This window comes from Panicum virgatum, chromosome 8N (assembly GCF_016808335.1).
Source record: "Panicum virgatum strain AP13 chromosome 8N, P.virgatum_v5, whole genome shotgun sequence".
Taxonomy (NCBI): Eukaryota; Viridiplantae; Streptophyta; class Magnoliopsida; order Poales; family Poaceae; genus Panicum; species Panicum virgatum.
In genome coordinates this window covers 30,508,889-30,533,759 of record NC_053152.1, presented here as the reverse complement: position 1 = coordinate 30,533,759, position 24,871 = coordinate 30,508,889, and the positions used below count along the sequence as shown (strand labels likewise).

At 44.3% G+C, this 24,871-nt stretch overlaps 1 long non-coding RNA gene, 1 other non-coding gene and 1 pseudogene across 7 annotated transcripts; 1 reads left to right on the top strand and 2 right to left on the bottom strand.

The window, feature by feature from the left end:
- Window positions 1-291: 291 nt before the first annotated feature.
- Window positions 292-2,096, bottom strand: LOC120684938 (annotated as a pseudogene).
- A 15,601-nt stretch (window positions 2,097-17,697) lies between these two features.
- LOC120686667 lies at window positions 17,698-20,713 on the top strand. Of its 6 annotated transcripts, none has more exons than XR_005680303.1 (6): window positions 17,698-18,101; window positions 18,420-18,648; window positions 18,971-19,224; window positions 19,687-19,789; window positions 20,075-20,263; window positions 20,353-20,713. It is a non-coding gene; the product is annotated as an uncharacterized LOC120686667 (long non-coding RNA). The 6 variants fall into 6 exon arrangements; XR_005680304.1 differs by having other exon boundaries at window positions 19,673-19,789; window positions 20,075-20,245; XR_005680300.1 differs by having other exon boundaries at window positions 19,673-19,789.
- A 2,389-nt stretch (window positions 20,714-23,102) lies between these two features.
- On the bottom strand, window positions 23,103-23,209 carry LOC120687055. Its single transcript, XR_005680556.1, has one exon. It is a non-coding gene; the product is annotated as a small nucleolar RNA R71 (small nucleolar RNA).
- Window positions 23,210-24,871: the final 1,662 nt, after the last annotated feature.

Sequence of the window (24,871 nt, the reverse complement as noted above, 5' to 3'; positions counted from 1 at the left end):
TTTAATTATTTTACATGAAAAATATGGTATTGAAATCACTGATACTGAAGTGGCACAGATTTTACATCAGCGGGGCTATATCAGTGTTATTAAGTCATCGCACTAATCATGTTTAATCACAACTAATCACTCTTATCAGTCGCCCAATACCGATTATAGCCACCGACGTGATTACGTCCACTAGCCGGCTGGTCGTCCAAACTAATCGTCGTCTTCTTTCGTAACCCATATCTTTTGTAGAAAGTAATATATTGCATTGTTGCGTGGGTTTCTGCTTGTTACATGCTTGGTTCATGCGATTGGGTAGGAGGCCATAAGTGCAATGCCGCAGGCGCCGACGCCCATCTCAAGCTTGAGATAACCCTCATCACCCCATTCCTTACCCCACGAATTGTTGATCAGCCAAAATGGGCTCGCCGACTCCACACCATAGCCCCATAGCCCACCACCGCCACCGCGTGGTTCAACTGATTGTTGTTGGCGCATCTTTTACCGGTGAAGACGCCACCTGAATAGAATTGGAGTTCCGGTGATGACGCGTCGATGGCAAGACACGGGCTGCCTCGCGACAGCCATCGCCAGCGCTGCTTCATCACCTTTGGGCAGGTCTTGGAAGCCCCTAATTCTGGCGGCCGGTGTCGTGCCAATATTACTGCACGTGCCCTGCACGGCTTTGTACGGGTACTCATCATCTCTATCAATGCCGCCGTTGTCAATGATGTAACGGAAGGGATTATCAGGCACGCCACCGTCGCAGCCGTTGCTGTGTGGGTCGCAGTCCACCAGCTGCTGTTCCGAGAGGGACACCAGATTGCCAGTCGTGATCTGGTGGATGCCCTCCACGGCAGCCACCGCAGAGAAAGCCCAGCTGGAACCTGACGAGTTGGGCATGTGTCATCACAGCTGCTATGGATTTGTACGGCAGATCAAGTTTCACTATTTTAATCATGTGGTCATATGAAGATCCATTTCACACACCTTCCAATATTCAGGAAACCCGAGTATTCACTACTAGAAAAAAACCCATGAGTACTGGGTCTACAAATAATGGTACTCAGCAACCGAAACTTTTAGTCTCCGTCATGAGCGCCCGTTGCATAATCCGGTACTAAAAGTTTATAGAGTAACGGTTGGTGTTACTGACTAGTACCAAAACGTAAAATATCAAAATAATATTTCAAATCTAGAAGAAGGTTCGCACATGCATGACTTTTCATGAAATACGTGCACATGCAATGCTCAGGATTCGAAATCGGACCTCTTGCCTTGTGCGTACCGAGCTTACCATATCACCTACAGAACAATTATGATGGGAGGGAGATGTTTTCCTTTTGAATTAACTCATGAAGGATCCTTTAGTACTGGTTGGTAATAACAACCGATACTAAAACCTATAAAATAGTACCAGGTGGTGTTACCAACCGGTACTAATATTGGTGGAGATATTGATACCGGATAATAACACCAACCGGTACTAATATTGGTGGAGATATTGATACCGGATAATAACACTAACCGGTACTAGGAGCACCTAGATCCTCCAGTCTAGCCCAAGTATACCGATAGCTATTAGATCCAGTACTGATGCAAGTATTAGTACCGGGTCCAATGTCTATCGGTATATTTGGGGTGGATCAGTAGCTTAGTTTCTAGTAGTGATTATATGCTTTTTAACATTAAAGATGAAACGTACCACATTGGCCCTGGACCTTGACATCAGTGACAGCGCCCCTCACCCTCCAATCAACCGCTTTTAAGTCGACACCAAGAGCGGTAATATTAACACCAAGCACCTTCTTCCTGCCGCTACCAGGGAGCACGGGCTTGAACGACGATCCAGCATGGACGGCCACAAACTCGTCGTGGGTCAAGTCGGCGAAGCCATTGATCGCCAAGCTGAACTTCTTGCCCCCTGCAGTGTTGTACCTAGCTATAAAATCAAGGTTAGCCTTGAATGCCTCGAGGCGCGACACCTTTTCCGCCTCGTCCCTGTAGGTGCGGCTGTGCTCCGCCATCCACTTGTTCCACGCCTCGCCGATGTCCTCCATCTCAGTCGATCGTTGCAGAGCCACGAGCGCGTGGGAGATCTGGCCCATCGATGCTACGATGAGCAACAGCGCTAGTGCCACCGCTGTGGCCATAGGCTTCTTCAAAAGGTAGGATGCCATGTTTGTTGAGCGGGATGTATATGTATCTGTGTAGTCCATGAGCATGATGCCACCGGCGGCATTATATAGGACTGCAAGGTGGAACCGCGTGGAGTTGCTTTGAATTAAGAACAAGATCTCCCAGTGCATGCCTAGCACGTTTCAAAGTGATCACATTGGTCGCGCACTAAGTGCGCACTCAAATTATGACGCGATTGGTAAATAGGTAAGTTCTGAAAAGGACATTATATTGCTTCATCTGAACTTTGGACAGCTGTTGGGGATTCTCTTGCGGGATCCAGAGGAAATAAAAACTGCATCAAATATAGTGCACACACGCACAAACGCTTTAAATGCATCGTGTGAGAGCATCTCCAGCAATAGCCCCTATTTGAGGTCCCTACTTGTCTAAGTAGGGGCTCTCCTAATTTTCTAGGGCTCCAAAATTAACCCATAACTCCAGCAATGGTCCTTACTTTAGCCCCTACTTTCCTTAGCACCCATCCTTCCTTCCTGTGCCAGCCCCATGGAGCTGCTGCTGCAGCCAAGCCCAGAAGTTGCCACCCCTCCTGGCCGTCCTCTCTTGCTCCTCCTGCTGCCCATATGCCTGCTCAGGGCGGAGGCGGCGGACCTCCGGGCCATTTCGGCGGACCTCCAGGAGAAGGGGCTTGAATCTTGCGCCTTCTCCTCCCCCTCGGCTTGGTGAAATCTTGACAGGATGGGCCGGCAGGTGGGCGCCATCGTCGGCAAGACCGTCGCGGACTGCCGGCGAGGCCGCCAAGGTCGAGCACCAACGCCACATCCTCCCCGCCCAGGCCACGCGCAGGACGACCCGTGTGGCGGCCCGGACAAACAGGGGCACCGGTGGCGTCCCGGCCCGCGGTGGCGGCGCGGACAAGCAGGAGCGCGAGCTCGGCGTCGGCCCCGACGGCGAGGCTGTAGTTGCACTTGGGCTCCGAGGACGTGTCTGCCACGGCGGCGGAGTCCTGGCGTCGAGGTCGTTGGCAGCACCCTCGTCATCGACAAGGAGGTGCGGCAGCTCGAGGTGAGGGACGGCGTGGGGCGCGTGGGTGCGTCAGCTCGAGGATGGCAGCGGCGTGCTCGAGCTCGGGGGCACCATGCTCAGCGGAGGCCGCGCGGGCCGGCGGCGCCATGCTCGGTGGAGGCTACACGAGATGACGGCGCAGGGCCAGCCGCCGCGGCTCGGCTGAGGCCGGGTGGGCCCGCGACACTATGCTCGCTGGCGACCACGCAGAGTAGCTGCGTGCCGGGGACCCCGTCGGCGCAAGGAGGGCGAGCTGCGGTGGCGGTGCGGAGAGGGAGAAGCGAGCAGAGGCGGCGGCGGATCTTGCCCGCGGCCGCTGCCGCCGACGGCGTGGAGACGAGCAGGCGAAGCGGGGCGGCCACCAGAGGCGAGAAGGGCGGCGGTGGCGCAGATCCAGCTCGGGGATGGCCGGCGGGAGCGATGGCCGGCGGCAATGTGGGACGAGAGGACGCAGGGGGGGGGGGGGCGGGCGCACAGGAGCTGAGTAGGGGGGGCCCTAGCGACCCGTGGGAGATGGGAGTGGGAGGGGGAATCTGGGTGCCTCCCTACTTTATGGATCTAACTAGGGGCTTTATTGCAGTTGGTTTTTGGCCTCTCGGCCCCTACTTTAAAAGTAGGGATTCAAGTAGGGGCCCAGCTAGAGTTGCTATGAGAATATAAATATGCCGTCGATTATGGATTATCTATATTGAGCCTCGTGGACTGATTATATAGAGTTAATGGTAGCTCGGATCTCAAGCAATATGGTAATAACCATATCTTTTGGATCCATATCCATACTCTAATGCACGGCAAACAAAAGTTCAGAACTACAGTATCGACACATGCTGTCCACAAAAAACAAGATAATGGAATATGTAATAAAGCCAAGTTCATAAATGTTGTCCGCATGGTCAATATATTGACACATGTAATCAAACCATGTCCATAAACCAAATCAAATTAGGACACGCTTGCTCAATAGATATGTGCTAAAAAGGACATATATATAATGTTTCATGTGTTTGCAACCGCTGAAATAGAAACTGTGCCAAATAATGTAGTTTCATCTGCAGACACACGCTCTCCATACACCTCGTGAGAATGTAAATATAATGTCAATATGGATGTTATATAATGAGCCCCGTGTCCTTTTTATACAACATGGTCTGATCTCAAGCAATCCAATAGATAATGATGGAAACTTAGTCTATCCAATGGTAACAACCAAATCTTTGGGATCCACAACGAATGGAAGTTGAGAACTACTACATCCACACTTACTGTGTCTGCTAAGCACAAGATAATGACACAGGTAATGATGAAGCTTGTATGTTATCCACTAAGAAGAATATTATGTCTATTTATTTTTTTAATGAAATAATAGGGGCCATACCGTACTTGATAGGAATGAATACAATAAAAAAAGTTTTCTAACAGTCTTGCCATTCTGCTATTGTGGGAGAATATTTCTTGTTCGACCTATGAATAACCTTAACAAACTCAAACTTGAAGGTCACTGGAAGGTCCTTGATGCGGCCAAGAGGGGGTGAATAGCTGGATCTGAAATTTAATCAAAAACAATTTGCAGGGAGAAAATAGGTATGGCTCAGCTGGTGCTTCGCTGCGCAGCCCATCTTCACCAGCTCAGCTGGTATTGACAGGTTCAGCTGGTCCTGGGAGTTTGACTTCAAAAATCACACAAATTTAACCAACGAAATTTAAAACCAAGAGTTACCACGAACTCTGTGAGGATGTATTTTGTATATTCGTGGAACACCTATACTACTCAAAATGCAGTCAACAAGGGGATCGGGCAATGAACCCAAAAGGTCAACTAGAACAAGGATATGAACATTAAGAACATATGAACAAGCAAACTGATAGTGGATATGCGCCGATTTTTTTACCAATGTTCGCCTACTTCGAAGAAGCACCTACATCTCTATTGAGGGGCTCAGTAGCACTTGAGCTAGGTCTCTTTCATCACCTTTACTCACTTCAATATCATGATCTCTTCCCTTGCAGAGGCAATAGTGATGTCTTCACAAACTTCCTGCAGCTCACTACAAGCTTGGCAGCCCACTAGGCAACGCCTAGCCATTTTGGAGGCCTCACCTCCAAGAGCAACAAATGCTTCGTAGATTGCTTGACAAAGTCCACATGTTCTGAATGATGGAAATGGCTCACTCTTGCTTTCAATCACCCAGTCTTTCACCTTTTCAACCCATCTCACAATATATCTCAAGAGAACTCATAAAGAGGGAGTGGGAAGAGGTCAAATGGCCTCTAGGAGTATTAGGCGTTATGTGGTGTCTTGACAGATCCTGGCTTAGATGTGAAAGGAACAAGATGCATAAAAGGGGACAAATTAGACATCTAGGAATTTTTCTTACGGAAATTAAAACCTAGACACAAGTTTAATCACCCCATGTGCCTAAATCATAGAAAGTGAAGCTATTCTAGCCATTGCCAAGTTTTGCAATCTAGTTTCTAACCCTATATTAGCATGGCAATTCTATAAATTGAAATTGCTGAAAGTAAATTATAGAAAGTAAAGAGAGAGTTGGGACGCTAATTTTTTTCCCGAGATATTGATGAGTTGGCACTCTTCCTTAGTTGGAGCACCCACACAAGGGTATCACTCCCCCTTGATCCACGTAAGAACCGGTTGCTCTTTAGTACTAACCCATCCTCCAACTCCAGATCAGCGGATTAGAAACCAAACACAACCCTCCTGGTGCTTCTCACAAGACTCCTCCTTGAGAGCTCACCAATAACACTACTACCAAGCTGTCTAGGTAATTCTGATCACAAGAGTAACAAGCAAAGAATCTCACATAGCTTTCATAAGATAATGAGATAGGTGAATGCACACTTGCTACTTTCTAAGCACTGAGGATATCCATAATTTTTAATTACAAAACTCTCAAATCACTTCTAGTGCAAATCTTGCCGTTGACTTCCAAATATAGCTTCAAATTTCACCAGGTGGCAAGGGAGCTAAAATGGAGCAAGAGAACAAGTATTTATTGGTCAAGGCTAAATACTAGCTGTTGTAAACTAAGTACACATACACAGTGCACACTAACTAAAATGGTGAGTCAGCAAAGTCATCACTGTAATAGTCAGTGCTCGTTTTACTTCTCTTTTGCAACAATCACTGACAAGACACCATCACAATGCACAGTGCACCACACCGCAACAATCGAAGTAATCCACAATGCACAGTAGCACGGTCACATTACACTGCTAGAGAACGTGCTATTGGTCCCAAGCAAATATCTATTGGTCCCAAGCAAATATACCGTCCATTGTAACCGGTACTAATAATGCAAGCATAAGTACTAGTTGCAATGTCCATGTACCCCATGTACTAATGTTGCCGAGGCACGTTATTAACCTCCACAACCCGGTACTAATGTTCGAGGAATAGTACCGGGTAATGGCACAATCAGGTACTAATTTTGTCGTCTACATATATCAAGCCCCCTCCTCGACCCCCATCACCATGAACTCAGCCACTGTTTATGGCAGCTCAGTGAGGGGAGGAGAGGGGCAATTTTTTGATTTTTTTTCTCAAACGGTGTACATTTCATTTAAGATAGAAGTATGGAAATAGTCTAGGGATTAGGGATTAGACCACCCCTGGACTCGGTACATCGTATCTCACGCCACTAGCAGATTCTTACAGAAAAACAAGCCATGACCAGCACCCACCAAGACCTAAAGGGCCGGGGGCTGCGACCTATCATGGAGCTCTTTGAGCTTGGAGACTCCTGCCAAACACCAGCGAACACACCAGAGAAATTTTTTAACTCAACCAAAGTGAAAAAAAGGCTAGCAATTTTGACGTGCTCTAATTTTTTTTGTAAGTGTAGATGTGGCTTGCAAAAAATTAATTTTATATATTCTATTTTTGACACATGCGTTAATCAAGTTCTAATGTTTTATTTTGTTTATGTATAGATGTGGCTAGCAAATAAATTAGTCTTGAAATGTTATAATTTTCACACATGCATTTTGTTATACATGCAATAAGTAAGCTCTAATATTTTATATTTCCGTATGTATAGATGTATCTACCAAATAAATTAGTTTTCGATGTTATAATTATACACATGCATTTTAGTATAAATGCAATATTTAAGCTCATTTTTTTATTTTTGTTTGTATAGATACAAGGTAACAAATAAATTAGACTTGTAATGTTCAAATTTTTTGTACATCCAACTTTTTATACATGCAATAATTAAGCTCTAACTTTTTGGTTTTTATGTGTTAGATGCTTTCTCGCAAATAAATGTACATTGTATGTAACATGTTAACGGAGATGGCTCTTCGAGCATTCATTCATCAATTCCGGTGAGGTGTTAATTGATCTCTTGGCCATCATGTGTCATTAGAATATTGATGCTACAAGGACACCATGTAACCATCTGATTGAAGTGATTGAGGTTATTGGAATTGTGGAAATTGAAATTCAACTCCTAAGGTATGTGGTGAAGCGCCTCCGTTTGCACATGGATTAAATGTGATACAAATACCAGTCCTAGGAAGGCTGGTACACATATTTATTATATCAGATAGTTCAGTAATGGCCGAGTGATCCAAAGCCAAAAGAGGAAAAACCCGAACAAAACAAGAGAGATGAACACGGATATAACGATCCGCGTGCAACAATAGGGACTACCAGGCAGTGGAAACATCCTTATTAGCCCAACGCCCCAGGCAAGTTGGGTGCAGACGTGACGATCTACTCAAAGTCTTCACCAACGACGAACTCTGGATCTTCCTCTATAATAGCAACAAGGGTGAGTACAAACGTACTCAGCAAATCCAACCCCGCCCCACGGAGGCGCTATAAGAATACAAGCATAAGGGTAAATCAAGGAATAAGCTGAGGTTTTATTTTTGCATAAAGCCAAATTTTCATACACATGCAAGGTTTGTCCAGTATTTTAATTTTGTAAAACAAGTTGTTGCCATAACCATAGTAATTATGAAAGAGTGGGGTGATCCTATACAAAGGATCCAATTTTTAATTGCTACTGGACAAACCGTACACAGCAGCAAACAGCACACTTGTCGGAATTTCCAAAATCCACACACACCTTACTCACACCAAAGGAGTTTACCCAATTCCCACAACTAGTCAAAGTGACCAAGCCATAACTCGTCCAAGACCATGGACAGGGCTATTCAAATAGATTTTAAACTCTGTAGAGGTGTACACTTTACCCACAAGTAAGGTACCGCAACATGATCACCTTACTACCAGCACGGATCCATCAAAGCCATTACCCACCATAGCATCGTCATGCTAGTCATCTATGAGAGCTAAGTAAGGGGTTCATGACCTTCCAACGAGGTCTCCAACCAGGCCACGAATAAGCCTGCACTTGCTTATGCTTGCTTCTTAGCCTCTCGTTGCACCTGCCTCCGACAGCTAACAGACTAGCTAGTGGGATTGGCTATAGGTTGCATAACTCTTTTGGGATGAGAGTTTCACACTAGTTGAACTATAGTTGCACATCTAGATAGCTTTCTTTAGTTTAATTTTATGTGCAAACTAGTTGGAGCCATAGGTTAAGGTTTTAAGTTGCCTAATTCACCCCCTCCCCCTCTTAGGCTACGAGCATCTAATTTCTTTCAATTGGTATCAGAGTTGGGACTCATATCTTTCACAAAGAAAGTCAATTCTATTGGCAATTTGTGTATACCGGCTCATTGGATCGGTTAGGCTTCACCGGCTAGTGAGTTAGCTCGATCGGGGAAGGGATGGATCCTTTTAGACCCGCTCCACGGTTCGATGGCACGTGCTTTTAATGATGGAAGATCTTAATGCAAGCCCATCTCCAAGCAACGGGCCTAAATATTTGGAGAGTAGTGAGTGATGGCATGAAAAACACTAATCAACAAGAGAAACAATATGATGTCACTGCAAAATGTATAATATTGTCTTCTCTTAGTTATAATGTGTTCAATCGTGTGTTTGCTTGTGAAAATGCTAAGGAGCTATGGAAGACTATCCGTGAGAACCATGAGGGCACAGAAGATGTAGCCAATGAAAGATATCATGTTCTCATTAATAAGCTTAATAGCTTTAAGCAACTTGATGATGAGAATGTCGAATTTATGTACTCACGATTGAATATTCTTGTGAATGAGATTAATTCCCTAGCTGTGAAGCAAATTGGAGATACAAAACTCATTCGCAAGATCCTTCACTCACTATGGAGGCCGGACTATGATTTGGTGACTACAATTCTCTATGAGAAAGAGCTCACCACTTTGACACCAAATCAAGTCATCAATAAGGTGATCGCCCATGAGCTTCGCAATGACATCAAGCCAAGAGCGCCGCCTTCTTCACCAACATATAGTGCTCTTGCAAGCAAGCATGTCAAGAGGATGAAGAAGATGGCCATCAAACAAAGCTGAAGTGAAGAGGAAGATGAGGATGCAAGCAAAAGCTCCTCAAATGATGAGAAAGAAGTGATGGACCCCAAGCTTCTCAAGCAAGCCAAGATTTTGAACAAGAGCTTGAAGAAGATCAACATGATGGGGTATATGGTATTCCTCAAAGATGGGCCTCACCATCAACTCATGAAGGTTGAGAGGATCAAGTTCAAGAAAGAAAAGAAGAAGAAGAAGCCCAAACATGAATCATTTGCCACATTTGGTGAATGGATAAGCGGGATTGAAGAATCAAGCGCAAGTTCAAGTGATGAGTCAAACAAAAGATTCACCACCCGGACCAACATGAGTTCATTATCCAACACTTGCCTTATGGCCAAAGTTAGAGAAATCGATGTAAGTGATGATGACTCTGATTCTCTTTCAATTGATGAACTTCCTGACTTAGTTCATGAGCACAAAAGAGTCATTAAGAAACAATAAAAAAATTAAAAACTTTAATGCTCTTAATGAACTTACTGCTTCTCTTGCTACAAATTATGATGATTTGTTATGCAAATTCAAATTGCTTAGCGAGAAGCATGAAGAGCTTAAGTTAAAAATTGAGAGCATTAATGATACTAATGACTTTTTGGAAAATGAGCAATCTATCCCTTATGCAATTCCTATCTCTAAGGTAAATGCTTCAACTTCTTGCATTGATTTAATTGATGAATCTTGCTCTAACCCTTGCAATGAGAAATGCTTTGAGAATGTGTTTGTAGAATCATGTGATGATCTCATTGCCAAGAAAAATGATGAGCTCAAGCAAGAAGTGGAAAGGCTCATGAGGGACTTGTATAGATTAAAAGGCAAGAGCATTGAGAGCAATATCCAACCTTCTCAAGATAATCATGAAGACATGGTGAGGAAGCTTGAGAAGGGATCAACCGTGACTTGCTTCAAGTGCCATCATGTAGGCCACAAGTCCAACAAATGTCCTCAACCAAAGAAGAAGCTTCTGGATCAGAAGAACAAGAAAAAGCTCACAATCAAAAGTTATCTCATCTACACTATGCCCAACAGGTGGAACAAAAGCAATGGCACCTCTTATGTGATCAAGAAGAAGATCAATGGCGAGGTGGTTGCTCACAAGGTTGGGAAAAATAAAAGAAGTTGGAACCGCTTCATTTGGGTGCCCAAGAAAATCATCACCAACATGAAGGAGCCTCAAATGGTGTGGGTTCCAAAGGATACTTGAAGCCCAAGATTGGCTTCGGGGGATTTGGAGGCTTAGCTTACAAGATGATGAGAAGATTTAAGCTAAAAGAAGCTAAGCTAACAACTTGGACATTTGTTGCCCAAGTCCCCCAAAAGGTAATGGTAGATAGATTTCAATTCAAGCATTATGTAGCTCCATTACTTTGGCTAGGTTGTTTGCATGCATTGCATCTCCTAGTGTTATATATGGTGGGTTGCTTGTGTCTTGCTCTAACCCATGAGCAACCTATATGGTTTGATAAATGTGTAGAAAGCTACACGTGGTTCCCCTTCGTGGTGCATGGACTTCATGAGGTATGTGTTTCATTTGTGTACCATGAACACAAGCTATAGGGTAAACTCCCCAATGTTGTCAAAAACATGTGCATACATTTTCTTGCTAATTCAAACAGTATATGCACATATTTAGGGGGAGTTCATCCTATGGTTTGTGAGTTTGAGACTAACATGTTTGTAAACTTAAATTTTGTAGTCTCTCAATGGAGTTAACACTCTAAGAGAATGTTGTTCACTCTCAATGTGAATTAATACCTCTATAAGAGTGATTAGATAAAGTAGTGTGCTTTCATACATATTGAGCCATGCTCTATCAAACTCAAATTTCCATATCTAAGTTCATAAGCTATGTGCTCATACATTTGCTCACCTTGGTGTACCAACTGCTCTTCACTTGAAGACTTTCAATTGATACCACTCAATTTCTTTCAATTGGTACAATCAAGGTAATTAAATGACCCCCAGAGGTATGCAAGGTTCTAAGCTCTTTCAATTAGTATCATTGTCAATTCTTTGTTAATTTTAGAGCTACCTCTGTGCATTATATGATCTGAGCTTTCTTGTTCAAATGTCTAGTTGTGCACTTGTTTTTCACATCATCATTTTGTGCACACACTTTGTGGAAAAATTAGCTCATGTCATGCAAGTTTCATGATTTTGTGATCCACCGTAGTGAATTTTCAATTGGTATCTTTATTGATATCATACAATTGGATCATGATTCATGGAACTAACTCCCTAGGCTATTAACTTTTCCCTTTGAGCTATATCATTTTGCAAGAGACCTTTTCGGTGATTTGATTCCAAAGGGGGAGAGATGTGGATCAAAGCAAGGTATTTTCCCAAGGGGGAGAGGTTTATTCCAAAGGGGGAGATTCCAAGTGAATCAAGTCATCTCATAAGGGAGAAGTAGCAAATATGGGGAGAAGCAAAGGTTAAATCATGGTTTTAGGAAGAGGCCAAGCTAACATTGATGGTGGTAAGCATCCAAGCAAGTGTAAGTGGTTCAATTTGTGAATTCTTGCAAATTTTATGCTTGCTTTGATTATGTTGTCATCAATCACCAAAAAGGGGGAGATTGTAAGGAGCATGGCCCCATTAGGACATTGTTTGTGATTTTAGTGATTGGGTGACAATATAATCAATGGGACTGACAAGTTTGTGAGATCATATTTCTAGGATTTTTAGGTCCCATGGATTAAATCAAATGTGTCCAATTCGCTGTAGAGATGTGTCCAATCCATCGTCGAGATGCCAAACCATAGTGAAAAACCAGAGATAGAATAAATTTGAGGTGTCCAAATGATCATCGTGATTACTTGGACAAGTGGATGCAGAGACAATTTAATCGATGACCCTGCACCGGTTAAACCGGTAGGCATCGGATAGACCGACGCGAGGTCGTCGGAGCAATGGCCCAAGCAGTGCCGAGCCAAGTGAAGAAATCCAAGTGGCACCGGTTAAACCGACGGCACAAGGAGAAGGCATCGGTGCATTCACCGTACTATTGTCTAGAGAGCATGTCAAGGGCTTCAGCACCGGTTTAACAGTTTCAAAAAAAAAGCACCGGTTTAACCGATGGTGTCAGGACAGGCATCGGTGTAATCAACGTACTATTGACCAGAGACGATGTTTTGATGGAACCAAAACGTCCTTCAGCACTGGTTTAACCGATGCCCCATCGGAGCAAGCATCGGAGCAATGACGCAAGCCTGCCACTATGTCAACTGACCAACAACTCTATTTAGGCATAGTGTGACCGGATATTCCGATGCCCCCCCTCCATCGGTTCTTCCGATGCCCTACGCATAAAATGGATAACGGCTAGTAACGGCTCTATTGAGTTGGAGGCCTATATATATGCCATCCCCTAGTCATTTGAAGCTTGCTGGAGTCAAGAGAAGTCCCACACACATCAGAGAACACCTCCAAGCCATCCAAGTGCTTAGTGATCAAATATTTAGTCCTTAGCACACCTTTCAGAGTGTTAGTGCTAGGTTAGCTCTTAAGTGAGTAAGAGAGCAAGGTGTTGTGCCTTGTGTGCTGGTTCTAAAGTGAACCACAAGTGTATCTCAGTGTGCCGGCCATCTTGGTGGCTCGCCGGCAAGTCTAGGACCCTCCGGCTTGGTGTGGAGCGGTGTGGACGGCTTTGTGCGGAGGATGTGGAGACCCCCATCCTTTGTGGAGAAGCTCCTTAGTGGAAAACAAGATCAAGGTGACCGTGGTGACTTGGTGTCCCCAGAAGAGACTTGATTGCTGGGAAGTGATACTCTCAGTGAGTGCTTCAACAACGTGGAGTAGGAGTGCCTTTGTGGCTAACCGAACAACAGGATTTAAACTCTCATGAGTTTCTGATCGAGTTGACGCTTATAATTGGTCGTTATTGAGCATCAACAACGAGCGAGAAAGACTCCTAAAACACTTCTAAACTATCGAGATAGCCTCTCTAGTCTAAACCTTGTTTCTAACTAGCTATCGGGAACCTAGAGCTTACTTCGGCGGCCTTAGAGAAGGACTCATATTGGGATGAGAAGGGAGTTTGACGCAAGTCGACAACTACAACTATGAAAGCACCCGAACGTGATGGACTACAAAGGACGGATGGGGCTATCACCACCTGCCGCCTACCACTGCAGTACCGTGGGGTGGAACACACTTTCTAGCTAATACTGAGCTCAGACACCACGTCCGTACTCGGTGTTAGGATTTCTCTTGATGCGCTCAAGAGAAATCTCTCTCAACCTAGGGAACTGACTTGAGCCCCAAAGTCTGGGTGAGAAAACCCACAAGGTAAGATCCCCATAAACAAGATAGATACAAAGCCTAAGTTTGAGGAACTTACTTTCGCACACAAGCAAGATAACTTGAAACGGTAAATAAATGTAGAAAGTACAGCTGACTTAAAAAGATAAAGAAGATAACTTATATTGATAAATGTCAAAGGAAAGATACAAGAGCTTATACCCGACTTCCGATGACAACTCCGGAATCCCGAGACAAGCCCGACTCGACTCTAACTCCCATACTACTGAACCTACCCTAGAAAGTAAAAGTGAGAAGAGAACTCCTTGGTGTGTGTCTCACAACTGAGGGATGGAGGCCTATTTATAGATGCTAGAGGTCGGTATTTGGTCGGGGCGTCATTTGTAAGTAAGAGGGTCGGTTGACATAGCTTCCACGCGAAGTTGAGTTCAAGAGGCTGCAAAGTGGGGCTGGCCGACCTCTCCCAGGCTGGCCGGCTAAGAATTTTTGCCATTTGGCACCAACCTTCTCGTGGACGCTCCTAATCTTCTCTAGATGGCAGTGGATGGTTGCTTCTGTTTGAAGCTGACAGTTGGTAGGCCAGCTGGCTTGGGTTTGGCATGTCTCGGCCCTCCGTTTCACCGACTTCTTGATGAAGCATCCCTACTTAAGTAGAGACTAAATGTGATACAAATATCAGTCCCAGAAGGCTGATAACACATTTACTCAACATATAGTTTAGTCACCGTACAACTCCCATGGGAGTGGGCATAAAGGCACGCGATAACGATAAGCAAGACAACAACAGTGACACTCCAAGCCACGATCAAGATGGAGTCTAGAACGGGATCAGAGTCACACGCCAGTGGAAGCATCCTGCAAAGGGCCAACACCACAGGCAGCGTTGGGTGCGGACGCTACCTCCTACTCGACGTCTTCAACAATGAAGTCCGGGTCTTCCTCTGAAGCAACAACACACATATATATATATATATATATATATATATATATATATATATATATATATATATATATATATATATATATATATATATATATATATATATATATATCAGGTGAGTACAAAAGTACTCAACAAGACCAACCCCATCCACGGAGGACAACACAGAATATGCACAGGATATAACAGGGATATGCTAAGGTTAATTTGCATTAAAGCTAGATTTTTCACATGCAAGTTCATTTTGGAAAAGGTTTTTGCAAAGCAAGTCTTTAGTACCCGAATAGTAAGTGGGGTTGATCTACACAGGATCCAAGTTTTTAATGCTACCAGACTCCTCGTCCGCCTTAGCTCATGGGACAACTGCCCGACACCTTCCGAAAACAACTCACGCCATAGAACCAACCATCCCAAAATCTAGTTATATGACCAAACCGTAACTCGCCCAATGCCGTGGGCACAACTATTCGAATAGGCTTTAACTCTGCAGAGGTGTACACTTTACCCACAAGTGGGGTACCACAGCATGATCACCATAGTGTCGGTGCAGATCTCATCGAAGCCATTACCCACCTTAGCTAGACCTGACTAGTCAACACGGGATCCACCAAGGGGTCATTGACCTACCAACGAGGTCTAACCGGGGCATAAGTCACCCAGATTTTATCCTGCCTCCTTGATCACCCATTGCTCCCAGCTCTCCTGATGACTAACAGACTAGCTAGTGGGATTTATGCTAAGCCGCTGCCACACACAACGGTCGAGTGGTTACACGTTACGTTGAGTTAGGCAAGATGACGCATCAACTCAGTCCTTAATTACGACAAGATGGATATCTCCCCACCTTGCTCAACCACAAAGGTACAAGCCCAACATATGGCAATTCACACAGAAAATGCCATCCATCCATCTCATCTAAGCATCTCTTTTTTTTGTTTTCCAAAAATCCCACTTGTTCTCTTTTCAAATAGTCACACATTTTTCCTTTAATAAACACGTTGTACTGTTTTTGAAGTGTAGTAAATGAGTAATAAAGTCCTAAGTATTTTAGCAGTGTTTATCATCTAAACAGAGCATATCATATTTAGAGACAAACTAGTTATCAAGGAATAATCATAGCAATCAAGGGGTGGCTATCCAATCATGTTTCAGCAGTAAAACCATATGCAATTTTGTAAAACAGGCCGATAGGTTGTGTTTGAAAAACTAGGTTAAATATGCATCAAAGGATGGAATTTGACTTGCAGTCTTCAAATCCTTTCGGGAGCTCCTCACTACTACAAAACATGAATTTTGTAACATAATCTTGTAACACATCTATCAATGTGTTGCAAAGATACTTCATAGTAACACAAAGTTATATGTTACAGATGAAGGTTGTAACACATTGCACATTCGAATATAAAATGTGTTACTGATAACTATTTTAGCAACACAAATTTGGTGTTTTAGTGAAAATGTTACTAAATGGCAGTATATTGTAACACATAACTGTAACATATAAAATGTGTCACAAATACATATACCCTAGTAATATAGAACAAATAATATTAAACTAAATGTTACAAAGAAACATATATGTTATTATCATTGAATGAAAATACTTTATCTATGACAAAAACTCGGTTGGTGGAACATGATATTACATTTGAGAACAATCATAGAGAAAACCCCAAGATCACGGCTTCACACTGTAGTGCTGCATGTAACCTAGCCCGATCAAGAATCATTAGACTGGTGGCTAGCTACCTCCTTGTAGAAGTGTCGTAACCAACCATAGGTGGCCCGAGTCGGCGAGGGAGGGGAGTTTTATTATGCTATCGTGATTTGAAAACTTGATTGATGTCTATATGAAATGGAAAGTTTACACTAAACTATAAAAGTCCATATCTTATATTCTGTTTCCTAGTGTCCTATGGATATATAATGGAATTATGAATAGTTAATCAATATAGTAAAAAATAGTATATATCCACGAAATTAATATTATGTTATGTCGTTAAATCTATCACTGACATATTAGTGGTTACTACTTTTTTTTTGAAGGATAATGGTTACTATTTTACCATTGGATAATGGTGAGACATAGCAAATTATGATATCTGCATTCTTAAGGGTATTAATGAAGGTATGTAGTCCTAAGGTGGTTGGAAAAAATAATGTATTGTGGTCTTTCATTTTCCCCTTAAAATTAGCAATTGAGGATTAGTTTTATTATTTAAATTGCCAAAATAAGAGTTGCTAGAAGTAGATATGACGAAGGAAATGGTAAAAAATGTCATTGCTCAAACTAATCATAATAGTCAATGGTAGAAAAATTGACATATCTCTTTATAATTATATAATTTTTTATTTAAACTTGATATGATCAATTGTTTCGATAATCAACTGTCCTTGATAATAATTTTGTTATAATTCTTATGGTGCTTGAAAAATTTAAGAGTCGTTTAAGGGTACAGATCCTATGGTTAAAAGGTGGACCTGCTACGAAGAATCAAAACATGGGTAGGAACCTATAGATTTTTAGTCGGGAAACACTTACAAAAAATAACAACGCTAAGATACTTTGTTTTATTACTTTGATCAGTAATATGTTTGTGCTGTCTAATTTAGGCTCTGTTTAGTTTTCAAAAATTTTCCTAAAATATTCGTCACATCGAATCTTCGAACACGAACATTAAATACAGTTGAAAATAGTAACTAACTACACAGTTCAACTAGAAATGATAGATGAATCTTTTAAATCTAATTAATCTATAATTAAATATTAATTACCATATATCAACAAAATTGTTACAGTATCCAAATCCAAAATTTTTAATGAATTATAAACACAGCCTTAGCTATCTGAACCTCCCTGCCGGAGCCGGTTCTTTGAGGCGGAGATAGCGAAAGGGATAGATGGCGTCGGGGATCGGGATGGCCGGGAGGGGCGGCACGGCGGAGCGCAGGGCTGTCCGGGCGGGAATGGCCGGATGGGCGCGGGGATGGCGTCGAGGCGTCGAGATGGGCAGCGGCGCATCTCGGCGTCGGGAGGCACAGCTCGGCGGCCGCCAGGCGACACCAGGACAACCCCTACGACGGCGACCCAGGCCCTCGCACGCACGCCACCCCGCGCACCCAGATCCGGCGACTTCCAGTCGCACCTATCTCCGCCTCGACCGGACGCTGAATGAAGCAGCCCTGCGGACCCAGAACCGCCATCGCCTGCCTGGTCCCTCTTCCCTCATCCTCCGCCGCCACCAGGGATCGCGGACGGACTCCGCAACCGGTGAGTCGCGTAACTCTTCTGTGCATCACTTGGTGCCCTGCTGGGCCGATCTGCCCCGCAGCTGCTTGCATGAGGAGAGTGCAGAAGCTTTGGCTGAGGCCGGGGCTGGAGGATCCAGCAGTGCGCAGCTCTGAAGGCTGGGGCGGGGCGGATCTAGGATGGATGGGAACTCCGACGCAACGGTGCAGAGGAGGCCGCTTGCTGCCTGCCCTGGACAATCTCGAGCCTCGGCAATCTCTGCTTGCTGCATTCATAGCCTAGGCATCTCTCTTTCGATCCGTCTCTTCTCTACTGATTCGTCTCTTCTCTAATTTGCAGTGGGCTGGAGAGAATCAAAGCAATCAAGTTCTGTCAAAAGCTAGGGATTTATTTGAATCTGAATCCTGTGTGTAAACTTTTCTTCCTTTAGGTTGCTGATGAGCTTATCAAGAGACGAGCAGAGACTGAATGGTTATTTTCTCTATTGCAAGAACATATGCTTAAAATTGAATATCAGTGTGGTGGGTGGATGATTGCATGGCATAAAAAAAATGGAAAATGAATCTCGGTAAGAACAGATATTGGATGTTTGGCATTTACTACTATGCATACCTGAAACAAAGTGAGGCCAGACTGGTAAATTATTAGTTAATCACAATTATAGAGGATCATAAATTTGATTGTGTCCTTATATCTAAAGACTTCAACTCAGAAACTGACTAGGAAGATTAACTAGAAGTATATGATGTGCCCCTGCTGCTGTGAGGATTAAATCAGAAACTGACTAGAAAGATTAACTAGAAGTATTTTAATCCCATTGTTCAGAAGAAGCATCATTTTTCATTTGCTCCCTGAGATGATGGTGCTTCATATCTTATTTTATCTTGCAGGCTTAGCAATTTGTGTAAATGTGTGGCAATGGATCTATACTTGCTGCTAGATGAACTGGAGTTCACCTAGCTTGTTGCGGATTTTGTTGCTGCGTGGTGCTCTGGTGGATTACTGAAAGCAGGGTTCGACTAAACCCCCATGCCCAAACTTAGCCCCAGCCCGATTTGTAAGTTATGGAGTTTGATGATGATCGGGACATTGGTGTGGGTAGTGGAAACAGCGAGGTTGATGACGAAGTGGATGAGCCTGCCAGGTGAGGAATTATCAAACTTTCGACTCTGAGCAGTCCTATTAGCAATTTGATTTTATACGTGCAGTGGATTTTGGCATGCATAGCACATTAAAATTTAGGAACCCTGCAGGATCCAGTACAGTTCTTTCAAATTTCTTATTGAATTCATCCATTATGGACAGATCGTAACTTAATATGGAGGCAAATACAACAGTAAAATTCCCAATGATAATACATAATGTATTTTTTCTGAAGATATTGAGAAAACAGTAAAATTCCCAATGATTTTCCTATTCTTTATGCATTAGGTGGCACATTAATTGACTTACTGGTTTAGCTATAGCACTATCAATTATTGTGCATGGGTGAATAGAAAGCTTTAGGCTATAGCACTATGTGTGATCCCCATGCATGTTGTTTTTGTTTTGTCTGCATGGCAACAAGATAATTTCTAAGCTCTATGTTATAGCTGTTGCTGTTCAGATGCCTACATTGTGGAATCAGTGCAAACGTGACACCACATATGCATCATGGCCCAGAGGGACGAAGGACTTTATGCAATTCATGTGGCATAGCATGGGCAAAGGTAGGTGCCAAATGTTCTTCACCGCTTATGCCTGAATTTGGCAGTTGTTTCCTCAATTGGTAGGCTGTGCATCGATTGGCCATACCCATTTGCAGAGGGCAAACAATTTGGTTTAACGATAACAGTTGGTCTGGAAGGCTACCATATCAATGCTGATGGCTGACATGTTACATATTTCCCTTACTGCACTTTGAGTAGTTATGGTACCTTGTACAGATGGCTAAATTGTTTCAATGTTGCCTTAAGATTTAATTCTCTAACAGTGCATAATTGTTTGCTTGGTAGGGTTACAATCTGGAGGATGCAGGAATTGTCTTTGAAAGGAGACCTTGATGTTAAGTTTGTGCTCACTACTAATTTGCCCAGTTCACATCCTGGTTTCGCTCCATTTTCTTACTAGCTAGGAGCAAAATTGCTTGTGCAACATCAGCTATGAATTCAATTTTTTGGCAAGAGGTTCCACAGAAGGATGCGGTAAGCTTTCTATTTCTCTATAAATTTAACCGTAGCGTTAGCACGGGCATGCTTTCTAGTGGATTACAAAAGTACTGAATCGCATGCAGGTCCCCTTTGGCCGGTCTCCAAATGGCACTGAGCTTCCACTGGCACCTTGTGGTTTTGTGAAGGGGGCGGGAGTGAAGAGAGAAAAACGACTCTAGTGATCAGCTAATAGCTATGCTACAATAGCATTGTTAGGTGGAGCCGGAGCCCATTGGAGCCATGCTAGAGGCACCCATAGCATGTCTAATAGTATAGACATCTTTTTCAAAAATATAGTACAGAGACAACATGTACCCTCCATTTCTATATATACATTTTCTCTAGAATCGTGTCATTATGTACACATCATGTGATGAGTAATATATTGTTTCCTCCCACAATCAATACAACTTCCAATGATTATCAAATTTGTAGTTTGTGTGATTTTGTAATGTGTCATGTTCCAAAAAAAAAATCATATCAACATTATATATCCTATTGTTGAAGGCTATAATTTCACATTCTAAGTCATCAACTTCTCGAGAATAACATGAGCTTTACACCATATTCCATTCATATTTTGTTTAATTCTAACGAGTTCCAAAAGTTCTGGATGAGTTTTGATTGCAGGAGCAGGTGTACCAAAATTGAGCAGAATTGGGCAAAATCCCAGGCCGGGCGGCCTCTCCTAGGCTGGCCGGCCAGGCACCTTCAAAAGCACGGCCCCGGCTTCAATCCAGTGGCCATGAGACACACTCATGAGGCTCTGAGTCGAGGGCTGAGCTCTGGTTCAAATGGATATACCGAAAGGCATCAACTTTGGTCCAACGACTCACAAGGCAGCCCAAGATCAAAAGTACTTCAGCAACCCAGTTCCTTGGAGAATGCACAAGAGCAGAGTGAAGCCTCGCAAAACCAGAGGCCGAGATGGGCCAGAGGGAGGCCGGCCAGCCTCCCCTAGGCCGGCCGGCCTAACAACTGCAACAATGGGGCATACCCAACTGCCAACCGACTCCAGGAGACGATCAGAACCGATGTTTGAAAGGCGGTGGCCACGTGGCGGCACCCCCAGGCCGGCCGGCCTAGGGGAGGCGGGCCGGCCCCACATGGAAGCCTCTCAGGCTGAGGTTTGGCGTGGAAGTTAGCACAACGGGATTACCAGCTTTCAGCCGACGCTACCTGCAGTAACCGTCAGAACCGACCTTGGGAGGGCTACAAATAGAAGCATCATCCATCACTCAAGACACACACTATTGGAGCTCTTCTCTTCTACTTGTACTTTCTAGAGTAGGTTAGTAGCTTGGGAGTTAGAGTCGAGTCGAGCTTGCTTGGGATTCTGGAGTCGTCAGAAGTCTGGTATAGCTCTTGTATCTTTCTTTTGACAGTATTAATATAAGTTATCTTCTTTACTTTTCTGAGTCATCTCTACTTTCTGTAGTCTTTTATTTACGCAAGTCTGAGGTTCAGCTTGAGCACGGAAGTTTTCCTTTAGCTTAGGCTAAGTTATCTTTCTTAGTGATCGGGATCTTATCTTAAGGGTTCTCTCGCCCGGACTAGAGTATCTCAAGTTAGTGCTCTAGGTTGAGGGGGATTTCTCTCGAAGGCCTCGAGAGAAATCCTAACACCGAGTGCAGATGTGGTGTCTGACCTTGTGTTCCACCCCACAGAACCGTTGTGGTAGTCGATAGGTGGTGACAGCCCTATCTGTCCTTTGTAGTCCACCACGTTCGGGTGTTTTCACAGCAGTAGTGTAGGTTGCCGTTGGACTCCCTTCTCATCCCTTTCTGAAGTCCTTCCTCTTCCAGCCGCCGAAGTAAGCTCTGCTTTCCCGAGAACTAGTCAGGTGTTTAGTCTGATCTAGAGAGGCTAGCTCGATAGTTCAGAAGTCTATCAGGTGTCTTATCTCGCTCGTTGTCCTCCCAGCTCTACCACTCTAAGGATTAGAATCTCCGTGTGTCGCTCGGTCATTGCCTGGCCATTTATCCTATTTACCTATCTGGCTTACCCCCGTCTAGTCAGTCGGTTGATCAAGCTAGTACGGTTATCATTCGGTTTACGATACTCTTTACCATAGTGCTTCCCTGAGGAAAAATACGATATCCTGGAATACTCCAAGGTGAAGTGCTACAACGGTGATTCTGTGCGTTTGTAGAATATCTATTCTATCGGGCATAAGAAACGCCAACAAGTATTTCTGGCGCCGTTGCCGGGGAAGCAATTGGCTAAAAATATCGTAGATAGTTTGATAAACTCTACTAGTTTGTCGCCGCTAACCCTAGCGGGCTTACCATTGCTCTCTCTATCTTTCATCGATGCAGAGCAGTGCATGACCGGTTTCGACCTACCAAGTAACTTCCACCCAAATCCAGAATGAATTGGGAGAAACGTGAGACGCCGCGTTGTCCCACCTCAGAAGAGACTCACTTGACCTTCCAGTTCACCCTCCACTTCAGCATCCTCATCCATGGCTCAGAAGACTCTCCGTCAGTTTTCTGCCCCGTCCAGTAGCCACATTCCTACTGGATTGAACGCCAACCAAGCCGGCAATGACGGCTTTGAGCTGAAGACTGGACTCGTGAACATGGTCCAAGCAAGTCTGTTCCGTGGAAAGGCATCTGAGGATGCCAATGCCCATCTCTAGAACTTCCTGGAGGTGTGTAATACCATCAACCCCAGAGGAACTACTCTGGATGATGTCCGTCTTCGCCTATTCCCGTTCTCATTGCTCGGGAAGGCCAAGACGTGGTTCTACTACAACAAGGAAGCTTTCACGACATGGGAAGCTTGTTCAAATGCATTCCTAGCCAAGTATTTTCCAGTGGGCAAGACTAACGCCCTCCGGAACAGGATCACCGGAATTCAGCAATTATCGGATGAGACCACCCCGGAAGTCTGGGAGCGTCTCCAGGAGTACATACAAGCATGCCCACATCACGGCATAGAAGAGTGGCTGATTATTCAGAACTTCTTCCATGGCCTGAATTAGCAAGCCCCGGACCACGTTGACGCAGCTGCTGGTGGTTCCTTCCTTTCTCTCGATGTTGCGGGAGCAAAGGCGCTGATTGACAAGATAGCTACCAACCAAAGTTGGAAAGGAGAAAGGCAGCTAGCTCGTCCCAGGGGCGTGCATCAGATCGACACAGTCGACATGTTAGCTGCCAAGTTGGAACTTCTGATGAAGAAGCTGGAATCTCCGCACCAGGAGTTTAATCAAGTTTCAGAGTCTCGTATGACATGTGAGACATGTGGCGAGACTGGGCACTTGGGCACTTCGCGCCCCTTAACTCAAGAGGACGCAAACTTCGTTGGGAGCAACAACAATCCCAACTCGGGATTTCGTCCTCAGCAGGGTTGGAACTCCAAGCCCAACCTCCCCTTCGGTCAACAACAAGGTACAAATTTTAATAATAGCTTTCAACCCACATTAAAAGACCTAGTGTACGGCCAAAAGCAAATAAATGATAACATTAGTAGGAAATTTCTTACTAATGACAAGATTCTAGAATCTATGGCCGCGCAACTAGAGGGATTCAATTCTGATATTAAGAACCAACCGAGCTTTAATAAAATGATAGAAACTCAAGTAGCTCAGCTTGCATCCTCATGTCTTAACGTTAATGCGGGGAAACTGTCCGGGCAACCGGAAGTACCCTCGAAAGAGAATGTTAGTGCGGATGTGTGGTGGTAAGACCACGCAAGAGCCACCTTTCCCAAAGGATGCAGGAAAGCAGCGGAAGACCATAACCGCTAGCTGTACCGAAGTTGAAGACGAAGAGCAGGAGGAGGCTGACGACTCCAACACACCTGCTACCCAGGAAGACCCCGTGGACCCCCCGAGAACTTCACGGGACTATCACGACACAACTGCCTTACCGTTTCCAGAGCGGATAAGGAAGCTAGTGGCCGACGAACAATTCGGCAAGTTCGTCGAGGTAATCAAGAAGTTATATGTGAATATACCACTTCTTGACACTATGCAGGTACCCACGTACGCCAAGTATATCAAGAATATTCTTGGAAACAAGCGGACGCTGCCCACCACTGAGGTCGTGCAGTTAACGGAAGAGTGTAGCGCTGCTATACTCGATCCTCTCCTGGTGAAGAAGAAAGACCCAGGCTGCCCCACCATCACTTGCTCGATTGGGGCTCAACATTTCTCTAACGCTCTCTGCGACTTGGGAGCAAGCGTCAGTGTCATGCCCAAGGTAGTTTATGATAAACTCAACCATCATGCACTTGCCCCTACTGCCATGTGTTTGCAGCTAGCGGATCAAACGGTCCGCTATCTTGCGGGAATAGTAGAGAATATCCCAGTGAAAATCCGGAATTTCTTTATTCCCATCGACTTCTTCGTACTCGACATGGAAGTCGACGCCAAGACGCCGCTCATCTTGGGCAGGCCGTTCTTGAGCACAGCAAATGCCCATATTGATGTCGGGGCCGGAGAGATCCAGCTCAACATCAATGGCTAGCAGGAGAAGTTTGCCTTCAAACCGAAGGTCGAACAATGCTCACAAGTCAAAGAGGTCCGTCAGAAGAAGAAGCCCGAGAAGGAGACGAAGAAACCATCGCTTCCAAACATTGAAGCCCTCATTGCATTCG